Source organism: Pseudopipra pipra, chromosome 11, assembly GCF_036250125.1.
Source record: "Pseudopipra pipra isolate bDixPip1 chromosome 11, bDixPip1.hap1, whole genome shotgun sequence".
In the NCBI taxonomy this organism is placed as follows: Eukaryota; Metazoa; Chordata; class Aves; order Passeriformes; family Pipridae; genus Pseudopipra; species Pseudopipra pipra.
Window position 1 is genome coordinate 4412501 of NC_087559.1, and position 13684 is coordinate 4426184.

The 13684-nt window shown below is 43.4% G+C and overlaps 1 protein-coding gene across 14 annotated transcripts in view; it reads left to right on the forward strand.

Moving 5' to 3' along the window:
• The window catches only part of FOXP1 (forkhead box P1), a 382295-nt gene that overhangs the window by 198177 nt on the left and 170434 nt on the right, over positions 1-13684 (forward strand). The window contains exons 1-2 of one of the 14 annotated variants that reach the window (XM_064667189.1): positions 7568-7625; positions 7744-7866. The exons of 12 other annotated variants lie outside the window; for them this stretch is intronic. The gene's annotated coding sequence lies outside the window, so the exon portion shown is untranslated. Of the gene's footprint in view, positions 1-7567; positions 7626-7743; positions 7867-7917; positions 9278-13684 lie in introns of those variants that run through there. One more of the 14 variants, XM_064667191.1, reaches the window with a different exon arrangement.

A 13684-nucleotide genomic window follows, 5' to 3' on the forward strand; every position in this document is an offset into this window, starting at 1 on the left:
GGCAAGGTGATACAAAATAGGTGTGTGCAACTCTCACGCAGTCTGTGGCCAGACAAGTGGGGGAAATATGGGTGTTTTTTATGCTGACATGAAGAGACTGCAGCCACACCAAGGACTTCTCATGCTGCTCGCTGGGCCCGTGGCTCAGGCCAGATGTTTTGCTGAAGCAACTTGACTAATAGCTGGACACATCAATAGTGGGAGATTAGCATCTCTGTAATTTAAAGTATTTTCCATCCTCCTCTCCCCCGAGTATACTGATGCTCAAGTCTGCCAGAAAGTGCCTATAGTCTTGCCTTTTTAGTCAGAAGTGTAGGAGAGGGACTGTTTTAGGTGTCTCTAGATGCCCAGTTTGCTGGATGGTGCAGAACTGTGGGTACATCGCATTGCCGAGGCTGTTCCATATATATGTTCCATGCAGATATTATGCCTGTTTTGTGAGTAAGTGTCTGTGGAGCCGCTTGAACACAGATTTTTATTACTGCTTGTGGGAGTCAGAATTTTGTACTCTTGCCTTCCAAACCGTGTTCCATCCAGCAAGCCCTTAAAGGCTTGCGAGACCATCACCTTTGCATATTTTGTCTGAAAAGTCTTCGCGCGTAGTTCCGCGTGCCAAAAGCCGCATACTATGTTTTCCTAAAAATTGCATTCAAGTTGCCAAAAAAATTGGTGGGAACTTGCAATTTCCGAGTTACAAGTTCACACGCCAACTGCGAAAGGAGAAAAGCCGACGTGCGAGGTTTTGCAGAACCCTGACTGTCTCCCTTCCGGCTGAGCTCTAGTCTGTGCTCCCACCGGTGTCGTGTGTGCCGACAGCCGGAGCAGGCACCGGGGCTGGCGGCTCCCTTCCAGCGTGTGGGCAGCCCGAGCGGCACAGGAAAGCGGGAAGGGGAGGAAAAAAAAAGGAGACCGAGATGCAGACTCAGATTGAGAAATAATTTCAGCCATGCCTCGGCGGATGGGAAGTTGGGTTAGCTTGGTCTTTGGAAAAAAGCAGGTTGGGCAGCGAGAAAGGAGCGGATCATCAGCGGAGCAGGTGCTCGTTTACAAAACATTCAGTGTTTTTATGTATTTAGTAAATTTTGAATAACAGCTATGAGAGATCCCTTTGCTTCTGCCCATGCTCCCCTCTCAATTATGTAAAATAAGTTTTGTGCATTCTGATTTTATGTGCTTTAATATTTTAGGGTTTAACTTTGTTGTTTCATTTTTTTAAGTCTTCAGTGGTTGCATGTTTGACACGGTTTTGTTATCCTAGATGTTATGTTATGATCTGGCACACAGAGCATTAATTCCTTTATCAACTCTATTTCCTTTACAGTTGTTCATTTAATTGAGCTCCTCTGTGTATTTTACAAAACAAGATGCATTCATTACAACTTGCAGACCTCAGATAGTATTGTAACATGTTTCAGAAAAATAGCACTTTTGTAGATAGTTGTGGAAGTTGGGTGGTTGGTTTATTTTTCAGATGATGGGAGGAAGCAGTAGCAGAATTCTTGCATGCATAATCAGTCAGAACTTTCCAGAAGCTCTTTATTCTAGTTATTTTCTTTTAAAGCTGTGTTTACTCTAAGAATTTGGCTGAGGCAGTTGAAATATGTGGCCGCAGTGTAGAACAAAATACACTGTATGTTTTGTTACTCTCCTTGTTCTGCTTTGACTTGTACAAACGGTTTTAATCCAAAGGAAGAGATCATACGGTCTGTGACTGCGGTATCGTACAATCCAGTTTAGGGTGCAAATTACCCTCTTACGGCACATCCTGACACTGAATAGTCTTGTCTTGAATAGACTGTAAATAGAGTGTATCCTTCTCTTTCACAAGCCCTTGGAGCAGGAAGCCACATGCCTTAGCTCTTCAGTGTTTGGGAGCCAGCACATCTGTGGGACCATGCACCTGCATGTGGCTGGAGATGTTCAAATACTGTCTTCAGTGCACATTTTGGATGTTAAACACACACTGCTGGTTGTAAACGGCCCCCACATGCTGCTGGCGATTCAGCACCAGAAAGGCCATTTCCTGAAACACAGAGCAGCCTCTGCCAAACTTGGCAGTGATGGACCCTTCCAATCCAGGGCTGAACAGCTTTTTTTGGAGAGGTCATGGGGCCACGGTGCTGTCTGTTGAGAGCCTTTCTGTGCCATTGGCATCATGCATGGAAAAGGTATGGGCAGCCACAGGAGCGCTCACAGTTGCCCACTGTCATTGGTCAAGGCAGGCTGGAGAGGCTTATTTGGTGTCTGGTAACTCCTCTCTGCTGTTGAACCCTTTCCCAGTCATCTCTGGTGGTGGCTTAGAGGTGGGCATTGCTCTTCAGCCATGGGTGAATGCAGAAGAAGGATATTAAGAGCTTGGCTTCCTGCATCCTGACTCAAAAGTAGGCATGTGTGCTTTTTTCTGGTAAGTTAGAAACAAATTGGTTTCAACAGAGCTTTTTTAGGGAGTTTTCTCAGGCACAGGATGAAATTTTGAGGTGGAAAAAATTCACACTTTCCCCCCCCCTCCTCTATTGGGCCAGCGTGATGAGGACCAACTGTATTTTTGGGTGCTTGGGATCCATGTGCGTGGCTGCTGAGGAACATGTGCAGTATGTACATGTCTCCTGCACAGAAATGTGATGGGGTGGGATCCTTTCTCTGGACCCAGACTGGAGCTGTTCCTGGTAAAAAAAAAACGCTAAGACAAAACTGGGGGGAAAGCACCTCTTCTGTCCCAATTAACTCTGTTGTGAATGATGTGAAACTGATATATGTTGGGTTCTTCAATAGCATGTGTGCATATGTACATTAGCTTACAGACCAGTGTGCACGGGCACATGTTTGGTTTCCCTGCTCCATCGTGCTGCCCTAGCTGTAATCTGAGAGACATAGCCCTTGGACAGGGCAAGGCAGGGAGACCATCTGTGTTTCCACAAAAGCTTAGCTAAGTGCATTTTTCATATTGTGTTATGGGCCTGATTCTTGTGGGGGGTTAGATACTCTCAGTTGTGGGTGCTCAGCATTTTTGCAAGTCACCCTGCTCAGAAGTTGGTGGTTACATTTTTTTTTTTAAATGGGAAAAAGCATTTTTCCATTTGCTTCTCCATAAACTGAAACCACTACAGAGCCTTTGCTTAGTTTTCCCCACAGAAGCACACACTGATGGAAGCATGAGAGGGACTGCAGGTCTTGGAAGGCTTGAAGTGTGTGAAAACAAGGAGTCGTAATGAAAAGGGTTTTGCAACTTAATTGTAGTGGGTGTGCCTTTGTTTGTGCAAAGAAATGAAAGTGCTGGAGGCCGAAGTACTTTCTTTATCCTCAGAATAGTGAGCAGTACAAACTTCCCTGGCCAGTTCTGCCAAGGTGCCTGAGACCTGCAAGTCCCTGCAAGGCTTTGGCTCTCTGCTCACTGGGACCCATCCCATGGACTTGGAGCCTTGAGCCATCTGTCCTCACAGGGCTCTCCAGAAATAATGTGTTTTTTGCATGATGGACCTTTCTTGGTCTCCAAAGTGCCCTTCTTATAAGGTGTTTTTTCACATCACAGACTCACTGCATTTGGGGAAGTCAACTGGTCCTTCGCAGTGGTTTTGAGATTCATGACTTGCCCTCTGGATGGATCTGCACATCTCTGTGTAGCCAAGAGTAAGCCTGTTGAAGGCAGAGGGCTTGTTCCTCCTGCACACTGCCTTGAACCCCTTTGGAGTAGTCCGTGAATCCCTTCAAATCTGGTGCTTGGGGGCCAAACTCCCTGCTGCCTTCTGCTTCAGCCTCCTCAGCTACCCCGTGCCTCACAGAAATGCAATCCATTTTAAATTGATGCTGTTTGCAGCAAATTGGACTTGCTGTGTGAGGATGAGAAATGTTAACATAAATTCTTTAAATAACATCTACTAGTGTTGAATGCACAGAATTATAAAACATTTTTATATTCTGAGACTCATTTGCATCTTCACATTAAAAACTGTGGTTTTCTTCTCTGGGAATGTTGCGAGATCTGATTTGTTTTGAAATCAAAGCTAAATTTGTGTTCTTGCTTTCCTCTTTGCCTTTCATTTGACAAATTTTTCTTGTTCTATAAATACAGAATTGTAAACAAGGGCTAATCCTTAGCAACAACCTGGAAAGTTAACATTTCTCTCCAGCTCCTATTATAATTAATTCAGACACTCTGAATATGATGTGATTTACACATAATATTCCTAAGGCCAGGAGGTACTAATATCTTGTTAGAGAACTGAGGAAAAGAACACGCTTTTGTGTGTGCCATATAACATAATTGCACTGCATTTTCTTTCATGAGAAGATGTTTAAAGATGCTTTTTACTTAGCATTTGAAAAATGAAAGGCTTCTGCTTCTGCATTTGGCTGAAATAGTCTTAAATGTGTTTTCCCTCCTGCAGCAGTCAACATTGTCAAAACATTTTGCAAAGTACATTTTAATAATATGGGTTAGGACCATCATTATATTAATTTAATTCTCTGTGTAGGTAAATTCGTAAGATGCTTCCACTTTGTCATAAAAGTTTTTCACAGTAAACATCATCTGTTTTCCCTGTGCAAAAAAAGGAAAGAGATAATCTAGTCAATGAGAGGATAAATCCCTTGCGTGAAAATCATGAAAATATAGCTTGAACAGTCTTTCTCTCATGGTCCATCATTTTATTTTATTTAATTTTCATTTAATTTTGTTTTGGTCTGTTTATATTTGTTCAGGGAGTGTTTTTGTAGTGTTAATCTGTGTAAGCCACATGCAGTTGAAAACTGCAACTCCCAAAAGGCTGTGATTAAAACATTATGGATGTGGCAAACCACAAATGCAAAAGGAAGTTTACATTTAGATTTTCTTCATAAAATATTTTATTCAAGTTTTGTAATACCTTGGTATCGTGGTCAGCATTGCCATAAAAATTCTGTGTTATATGGAATGATACAATCTGTGAAGCATTTCCCATTATGTAGACACCATGTCTTTAAATTATAGCAATTTCTTAAGATTTTAAAGCAAAATGAGCTCTTAGAAGTGTGATTAATAGCAGGGAATGAGGCTAACACTGGGTCATCAGTGGCACTCCATTACAAAAAAGGTTGGACTAATAAAAGCATCCATCTATTTGACCAATAAAGCATTTGAATGATATGCTTATAGTTTTTATCATAGCATAGTTACTTTGTACTGAATAAACTGTGATTTTATGTGTTGGAAAAGGACCGTGGAACAGGCAGCGCTGCTGAGGTGAGAGCAGTTGCCTCAAGTAGGGAAATATCAGGACTTTTATGTGAAGCTTGATGTTTTCAGAAGCCTTCAGGTTGCGGTGTCTAAATTTTTGAAGCTGCTGTGAAATATCTAAATCCCCCGTGACCTGTGCCTGCCTGCCCACAGTCGTTCGGTGAGGCTGGCCCTCGCTGTCCTGCAGGGAGGGGAGAAAGGAGGGTATTGTGTGTAATCATTAATTCAGAGTTAAGTCCCCGGCAGCCCCAGACATCAGAAATACTCTGCTGCAGCACAGGAAATGGGGCAACACTTCTGTTTTCCTGGTGTGCGGACGCCAACCCCGTCCTCGAGTCGCACCTTTCATCCTGCCTGCTATTATGCTGTCAACCTGATGTATTAAAAAATAGGCCGTTGCCTGAACAATACTGCATTTGGGTTTTATTTAAATACCTGCCTTATTAGTAGGTTGTACTGATTTCATGGTTTTTGAACCGGGTTTTTCTTACTACAACAAAAGGCTAAATATTTTCTGATAAAGAAAACGGAGGTTCTTGGCCAGCTGTCGATGTCCAGGATTGTGCTGTGGAAAAAAGTACCAAATATTCTAAAACTTGTGAAAAAATGATGAGGGGGGAGGCTTCTGGCCATCATGCTGTTTACACATGAAATGGCAAGGGAGGGGAGATTAGTGCCAGGGCCAGCTGTGACCTTGGATGCTTCGTGGATTCGAAACAGGGATGATTTTCCTCAGTGTGTGGCAGTGGTGCTGGTGCTCATCAGATGGTAGTGGTGAACCAGGGAGGGGCCACAGTGCAGCTGGGAGAAAAAACGCCCGTGGTATAGCCCACAACTACATCCTCTAACCCCACCCAACTGGTACAACATCTTAAAGGGCTTATTTTACATAGGAGAGGGATGAAGAGACTTCTGGAGGTCACACTCAGGGATTGTGTCAGGCAAGAAATGTAACCCAGAGCCCTGGATTAACCTTCACGGATAGGACCATCCGTCTTCTCTCTCTGTACTTCACATCTTTCCCAAAATCCATGTTCAGGATAGAAAAATTACAGAAACCTTCCCGGAGGAATGTTGCAATAGGCAACTTCTTGAGTGATACAGGGATGAGAGATGGAGAAGGAAAAGCTTTATGGAAGGTGGCAAACCCAGGGAATTTTGGCATCCTGAACACCTTGAGGACTAATGTCACAGTGCCTTGGGGCCAAGAGAGGGATGTTGAGTGGGGGCTGGGTGGGGGCCAGAGGTTTTGGTTGTGAGAAGGCATCCATGAGCCTTCTGGCCCCCTTGGGTTAACAAAAAGGAGCTGGGACCTCTACAGAGATCAGAGAATGGTGATGGGAGGCAGAAGCAAAGGAGTTGAGGATGGGAGAGAGAAAGGAGGAGAAAGAGGGCTGAACCATGGCTTGCTGGTTCATCTCTGCTGCGGGGAGGTGGCATGGCCATGGGTGTATGTGTAAACCACACGTGTCCATGGTCGTGCCGGGCAGGTTCTGTTGTGTGAAAAGCTGTTGTTTTGCTTGTTTGTTCTAGGAGTGAAATGAAAATTTTTGCACCCCACCTTTTGCAGTTGTTGGTTGTTGGAGGGTTTTGGGTTTTTTTTTGAATGCAAATGGATCTTTCACATCAGTGGTTTGGCCGGTAAATCTTGTTCCGTGAAACACTTTCAAGTGTTTTCAACTCCTTTCTTTCCCCTTTATCAGAACAGATGCACAGCTCTCTATTTTTCTCTGCTGCCTGTTGTCTTGAGGTTGCACAGCAAGACTGCAAAGGCTTTTTTGTTTGTTGTTGTTGAAGGGGAGGAAAAAACCCTCAATCCACAGAAGAGTTAACAGGATTTCACTTGATCTGCTCGTTTATGCAATGAGTAATGCGAGGTTGGTAACAGCAAATTGTTGTTTATAAGCAAACATGGCACTGTGTAAACAAGAAGGCCTGGTCCCCAACTGGTTTGATTTCATGGTGGTCAGCAGCTGATGCATGTAACATACAACCTTTCTGCTTCTCGAAATGTCAGAAGAATGACTATTTGTTTGTCTTGAGTTCTTCCCAGCTGTTTACTCTGTAATGCATTTGCCTCAACCTTGATTCCCTAAGAGTGGCCCCTTTCTCCTCCCTGCTCTGTTTACATTAGTCCTGCCCCGAGTGTCACCTATGAAATCTGTTGATTATTCCACCTGGTTAATGTTAAATTGCTCTTGCAAGATGATGTGTTTGTTCATAAACACAAATGCTGGGCCCCTTGTTTACTGTACCCATGGCAGCAATCAGTTATTAAACAAATATTGCTTTGTTTGCGGGTGTGAGCAGCAGTTTATCCTGCAAGGTCTGGAAAAAAACCTTTAAATGCTGGGATTTTGATAAAGGAGAAAAAGGGGAGCTTGTCCCTGGAATGTGGCTGAAACTCACTTTGGTTTGCTTTGCTTATCTTTAACTTGGGTGAAGGGGCTAGAAAGATTAGCAAGTTGTTTGGTTTTTCCAAGAGATTTCCTTAGTGTAATGATATCTATCCAGTTGTTTGCTTTTTTCAGAAGGGAGAGAGCACTCCTGCAAGACGACTAGCACAGCGGTAGACGGCTGATGGCTAGAAAATCCTGCATGGAGCAAACAAGGAGGTAGAAGGTCTAGGACAAAGATATAGGGCTATGAACCAGGTAAATCACCCCAAAAGTACAGCCTTGCCTTCTGTGTCAGCGTTTGGTTGGGGGCTTTTTGGTTTCCCTCTTTCCTCATGTCGGATTTTAATTGATGCATGCGCCCTCGATGGAGTTGGAAAAGGCAAAGCTTTCACTTTTATTTCCGAGGAGATCTGAGGAAAATGTGTTTTAGAAGCAGAGCCGTTTGAATGGAGAGAAAATACCAAATTTAAAAACGTGCTCTGTCGCTCCTCCTCCTGCAAGTGAGATGACAGAGCTGCTTTTCTTCTTTTTATAACTGGAAAACTGCGTTTATATCTGCTAATTTCTCTATGCTGCCTGTTTGTTCTTTGGTTTCTGGGAGTCCTAATTAGAGAGAACCATCCTGGTAGTTGTTGCTTTTGGGTTGTTTTGAAAACGAGCAAGAAAAACTCGCTCACACCATCTTTGTTTTTCAGAATTATTGTTTGTTGTTGTTTCTGAAGGGGGATTGGATTTCAAATGCCAGAATTTCAAATGCCAAGCAGGACCTGTTATCACTAACAGTAAATTGTTAGGGCTATGCACACAAAAGGAGTAAACTGTCTTTGAGTGACCTTGGGAAAGAAATGTTAACTTGAAGGTGTTGTCTATTCCTGTATATGTGAATTTATTTGTTAAAATATGAAGGTGTTGTCTGTTCCTTTATATGTGAATTTATTTGTTAAAGTATCTTGAATATACGTTTTTTAAAAAGCTTTTGAAGGATAAAATTTAATAATTTTTCTTTTCATCCCTTGGAAAAGCAAGCAACAAAATATGCATAGAAATGTGATCTATTGTATTCCCTAGTTCACACCAGTGATCCAAACATACTGTTCGTTTGGGCTGCTGGAGCAGTGTTGGGGCTGGAGGGGAGCGGGAGGTACCTGAGTGCGTAAGTGGACAAGCTGGTCGTTAATTGACTCGTGTTACTGTGATGAATCAAACCTTCACTGCCTTGGACTAAGTGAAAATAGTGAAGTGAAAATGGTGTTGTGCAGAATTATTAGAGTTGCACCTGGCTTTGAGGTGGTTTTTGACTTCTGGAGGCTGCTAGACAATTCAGATATGCTTTAACAGAGATGTGTGTGGAGGGTGGGAGTCTTAATTCATCTACAGCCAGTACTTGGTACAAGGTTTGGTATCATCTTGTTGTAGCAAAGCTGCTTCTATCTGGCATGAACTGACTATATTTACTAAATGCAGCTTTGGTCTTTTATTTGGTTGAATACTCACCTGTTTTTCTGTGAGACAGACTGCAAGAGTTTATGTTGCAAGCTCAGAGCAGTGTGCATACAAACAAATAAGTCGTGGCTGTGAGAACAGCTCTGCAGTTTCTGTTCCTGTTCTGCACAGAACAGCGGGGAGCCCCACACTCTCTCTGTGATGCCCGGGCTGGGATGAGCAGGTGGGTACCACCTCCCCAGGGACACCAACCATGGGGCCAGCACCGAGGCAGCTCTGCAGCCTCTCACCGTGCTGCAGTTGAGTCCTTCTCTCTGGAGGAGTCATTCCTCTAATGCCATGGTGCTCGTATCCATGCAGTAGCAGTCACAGAGTCATATGGCACAATGAATTATGGCTTCTGGTTGGGTTTGGGGTTTTGTTGTTTTTTCTTTTTGCCGCTCGCCATTCCTTTCCTTCCAAATAAATGATGATCCCAGTGATGGTAAGGATGATTTCTGTCAAGCTCACGGCTGAAAGACAGCTCTCCCCAAGAGAGAGGAAGGAACCTCACTCTGTCGATGATGGTATGTAAATGATTACATCGTATTTGCCAGTCGCTTGGAAGTGGCCCAGCTCTAGAGCTTTTATGCAGCTATGGCATGAGGTTCATGCTGAATATGGATTTAATAGCTGTCAAGCTGAGAGGCATAGATTGAGATAGAGCTGGCTTTGGAAAGGGGGTTTGTTTATCCCAGGTGAGACTGGAAGTAACTTGTGTGCATGTGTAAAATTAACGCAGAATGCAAAAACCTGGTGTGGGTAAAGTTGAATTGTCCGTTGTCTGCCTAATGCTTTGGGTCTTACCTCATGGAAAGGAGTGAGACCTGTTGTCTTCACATCTTGGTATGTTTTAGTGCTCTAGTTTTTCATGGGGACCAACTCCAGCTCTTTTGAATTGAGCATATGGCAACCTTTTAATGTCTGTTTCAATTAATTCTTCTTGGATTTGCCCGATCTCTGTTGTTGCTGTTTGTGGTCAGCAACACGCTCAGCAGAAGAGATTTCCGTGGGGGTAACTGCACTGACTGGTTCTCTGAGATGTTTAAGTTGTTTGACCATGATTTCACAATAAGTCAGCGTGGCACAAGGGGGATTAGGCTCCTGATTCTCCTTCCCTTCTTCTCACTGCAGCTGTCTTATATTTCAGCTCCTGCAGAGCATCAGTCAGCCTTTCACTGAGATGCCTCCAAATGATTTCAGGTTGCTGTGGCCCTGGCAATACATGCTGGTGCTGAAAAGAAGGAACCCAGGGCAGTGCGAGCCACACTTACCAACAGTGAAAAAGATTGTGCCATTGTATATAGTTAAATAAAGAAGTAGTTGTGGCAGCCTGCATATCTAGACAGGAATGGGTGAAGCTGCTGTTCAGGAGACTTGAGAGTGGCAAATGGACTTAAACCCTGGTAATAAACCAGGCTGGTCACCATCATGACCCACAGGGAGGAGGAAGGCAACCCATGTGCTTTTCCCATTGGCCAAGGTGATGTGCTCAAGCACTTTTGGAAAGCACTGGCTCATCACTCACTTAATTTAGTCACAGCCTCACATTTTTATCCTCCTTGTCCATTTCTGACCTCCCTCTGCATCATCAAGTAACTCTACCCCAGGACTGGCAGGGCAGGTAAGGGGAGCAGCCCTATGTAAACTGGGTGCCAAGGCTGTGGATCAGCCCTCAGGGATGCTCCAAGAACAGTGTGATTTGTTTCCTTTCCCCAGAGAGGCTCAGCACGTCACCCCGGTGATGTGCTCAGCCTCCACTGACCCAAGGCTTGGGATGAATCCAGCTGAGGTGAGAGTGTCAGGGCTGTGCCTGTGTCAGGAGACAGAGCCAAGGATGTGCTGTGGGTAATCCCATTTCTTCTGGACCCTTTATTTCTTAAGCACTAAATGAAATTTCAGATTTTAGATACGTCTAGACATATACAGTGCACGATAAAGTTGATAATACATTAATCATTTTTAACAACAGGTAATATGCATAATTTATGGTGTTACAGTGCTATCTTTTTTGATATTTATGATGGATAATGCTCAGTTTTTGCCCTCATATTACTGCTTTAAATTATACCACAAGAAAATTAATGAGAAAGTAGATTTATGGGTTTCATTTGTTTGTCAATTCGGAAATTAATTGGGTGTTAATTTTAGCCGTCCCTCATCAGACCAGGTCTTTAGTATGTGTGCATTACTTTGCATTCATTGAAGCCTACCTCCCATTTACTGTGGGTCACTAGCTTTGCATACATTAAAATAGCCCTCAGGCTCATTCTCTTGATTACTTTTTGAACTGCCATGCATTAGAAAATTTACGCCTTTCTGTTATAATTATGAAAATTCTCTATTGGAAGATGGTGCTTGCATAACAGCAAGTGTACAGTCGTGCTCAGCGACGTAAGATCATATAGCAAATCCCAATACGTTTTTGTTCTAATCCTAGAAAATAGCACTCTCGACAATCTTTATTGTGTGAGTTTCATCCTTTGAAATTTCAAGGATCCATTTTAATGCATTGAATTACCTCTTTAAGCTGAGGAAATATCAAAGGATTTCACCTCGTCGCTGTCTCTTTGTTTCCTCTTTCCACACATCCCGTGCGTGTTCCTCCCTTGCCTTGCTCCAGGTTTGCCTCTCCTTCTCCAAACACCGTTGTCAGACGTGACTCAGCATCACTTTTCAGGACAGCCGAGCCTGATTCGCTCTGTTCCTTACTATTTTGGTTGATTCTTAAATATGATCCTTAATTGCACTTTGAATCCCTTTCTCCTTTCTCCTACTCCTGCACAATTCAGCAACCACCAGTAGTGTGTAGGCGAGTGGCCTTCAAAGGGGTAAGTTTTATCCAAAAAGTACCCTAATGTACTGACAGTTGATCTATAGTTAGTTAGTACATAATTATACCTAAAATACACCCTGTCAGCAGGATAAATGACGGCTACTGAAAACTCTAAAAGCATGACGGGTGTTCACCCATCTGCAATGACGAGAGCGGAGGGGTTTGTAAGTTGAGAAAGGCTGGTGAGTTCAGCATGATCTGATTTACTTAAATCATGCCATATGTTGGGATGGCTCTTTCTAATAGTCGTGCTAACCACAAACACCGGCAGAGAGAAGTCATCTGGTCCACCTGGCTAGTTTGGACTCCACTCCCCGGCGTTATTTCTGCACTTAGCATGGTGGCAGCCCTTGAGCTGCTCGTGTGAAGCTGGCTGATTCACAGTTAATTGTGACATGGTGTAATTTAGTAAATGAGCAGCTGAACATCTGTACGCCTTCCCCCATGGCACATCAAAGCCTTACCTTACACAAGGCTGTTAATTTCCACTAGTGAGTCCTTTTTCTTTTACTGAACTCATGGATGGCGGGATGGTGCTGCTGGCTGCCTCACCAACCTAGGCACGGGGTGTCAGCTGGAGGAGATGGGTGTTTCAGCATCACCTGGGGGACATCAAAACATGTTCCCGGAAAAATTCAGAAGCGGTGGTGGGATGTGGAGCCTGAGGTGCTTTCCCTGGCAGGGCACTTGCTCCAAAGATACCGGGACTAAAAGAGACCACCTGTGAACTGGGCAAGGGTCTCCTGGCAAAGGCTGTGGTCCTTGTTGCTGATCCCAAGCAGTGCTGGGAGTGCCAGGCTGGTCCTGCAGTACCTTTGTCCCTGTGCTGGGGGCAAGCAGCAGCTTTGCTCCTGCTCTCTGTTGCCTTCCCGGTCGCGCTCCGGAGTGCGCTTCGTTTTCAAGAGGTAAAATCCTGTCTTTGCAGCCTTGTGTTGTCATGGAATGCTTCCAAACATTGCTTGTTTGGTGTTTTATTTTGGTTTTGGGTTGTTTGTTTGTTTGTTTGTTTGTTTGTTTGTTTTTTAATTGCACAGAGAGGTGCTCTGAAGTTAGTCCTGAACCTGTTTTGGGGAACTGCTTGTAACAAATAGGTAAAACATTTGATTATAGACCATGCACGTATAGATACCATGCCTGCCTGAGAATTTCAGGCTAGATTTTGTGATTTGATTGCTCACTTAAAACTGGTTTTACCATTAGCTCTTCTGCCTATAAATGTAGAAATACGTTTTATAAATCTGTGTTGTGTTTAATTTACATGTCCTTTCATGGCTGGGCCAAGTTCTTTAAGGGCATTTATTCTGCTTCATATAAATAATTGATCAGCCAAGTTAATTTACTTCTGCCTGACTTGGTCAACCTTAATTAACTGCCCTGGAATAAAGACTGAACTTTTTGTTAGCTTAAAATCTTGCACAAATGTGGCAAAGAAGTGTTGTTTTATGACAACATTTTTGCTCTAGCACTGATCCCAGGAGACAAATGCTGAATGATCTTTATATGCATATATGTGTGTGTATATATATATATATATATTTGTAAATACCTTCAAATACTAACAGCTGAAATAAAATCATCAGCCTTGGAAGAAACTTTGAAACAGAGGCTACATTGTGAATCTGTAGTCTGGGTTGAGTGTGGAAGTATATTAAAACAGAGATGTTAAGACCCAGAACACCCCAGGGATAGTTTTTTAAAAGTGATGAGATGCTTAAAGATATAGGTTGGTGCTTATTCAGGAGTCTTTAAACTGTC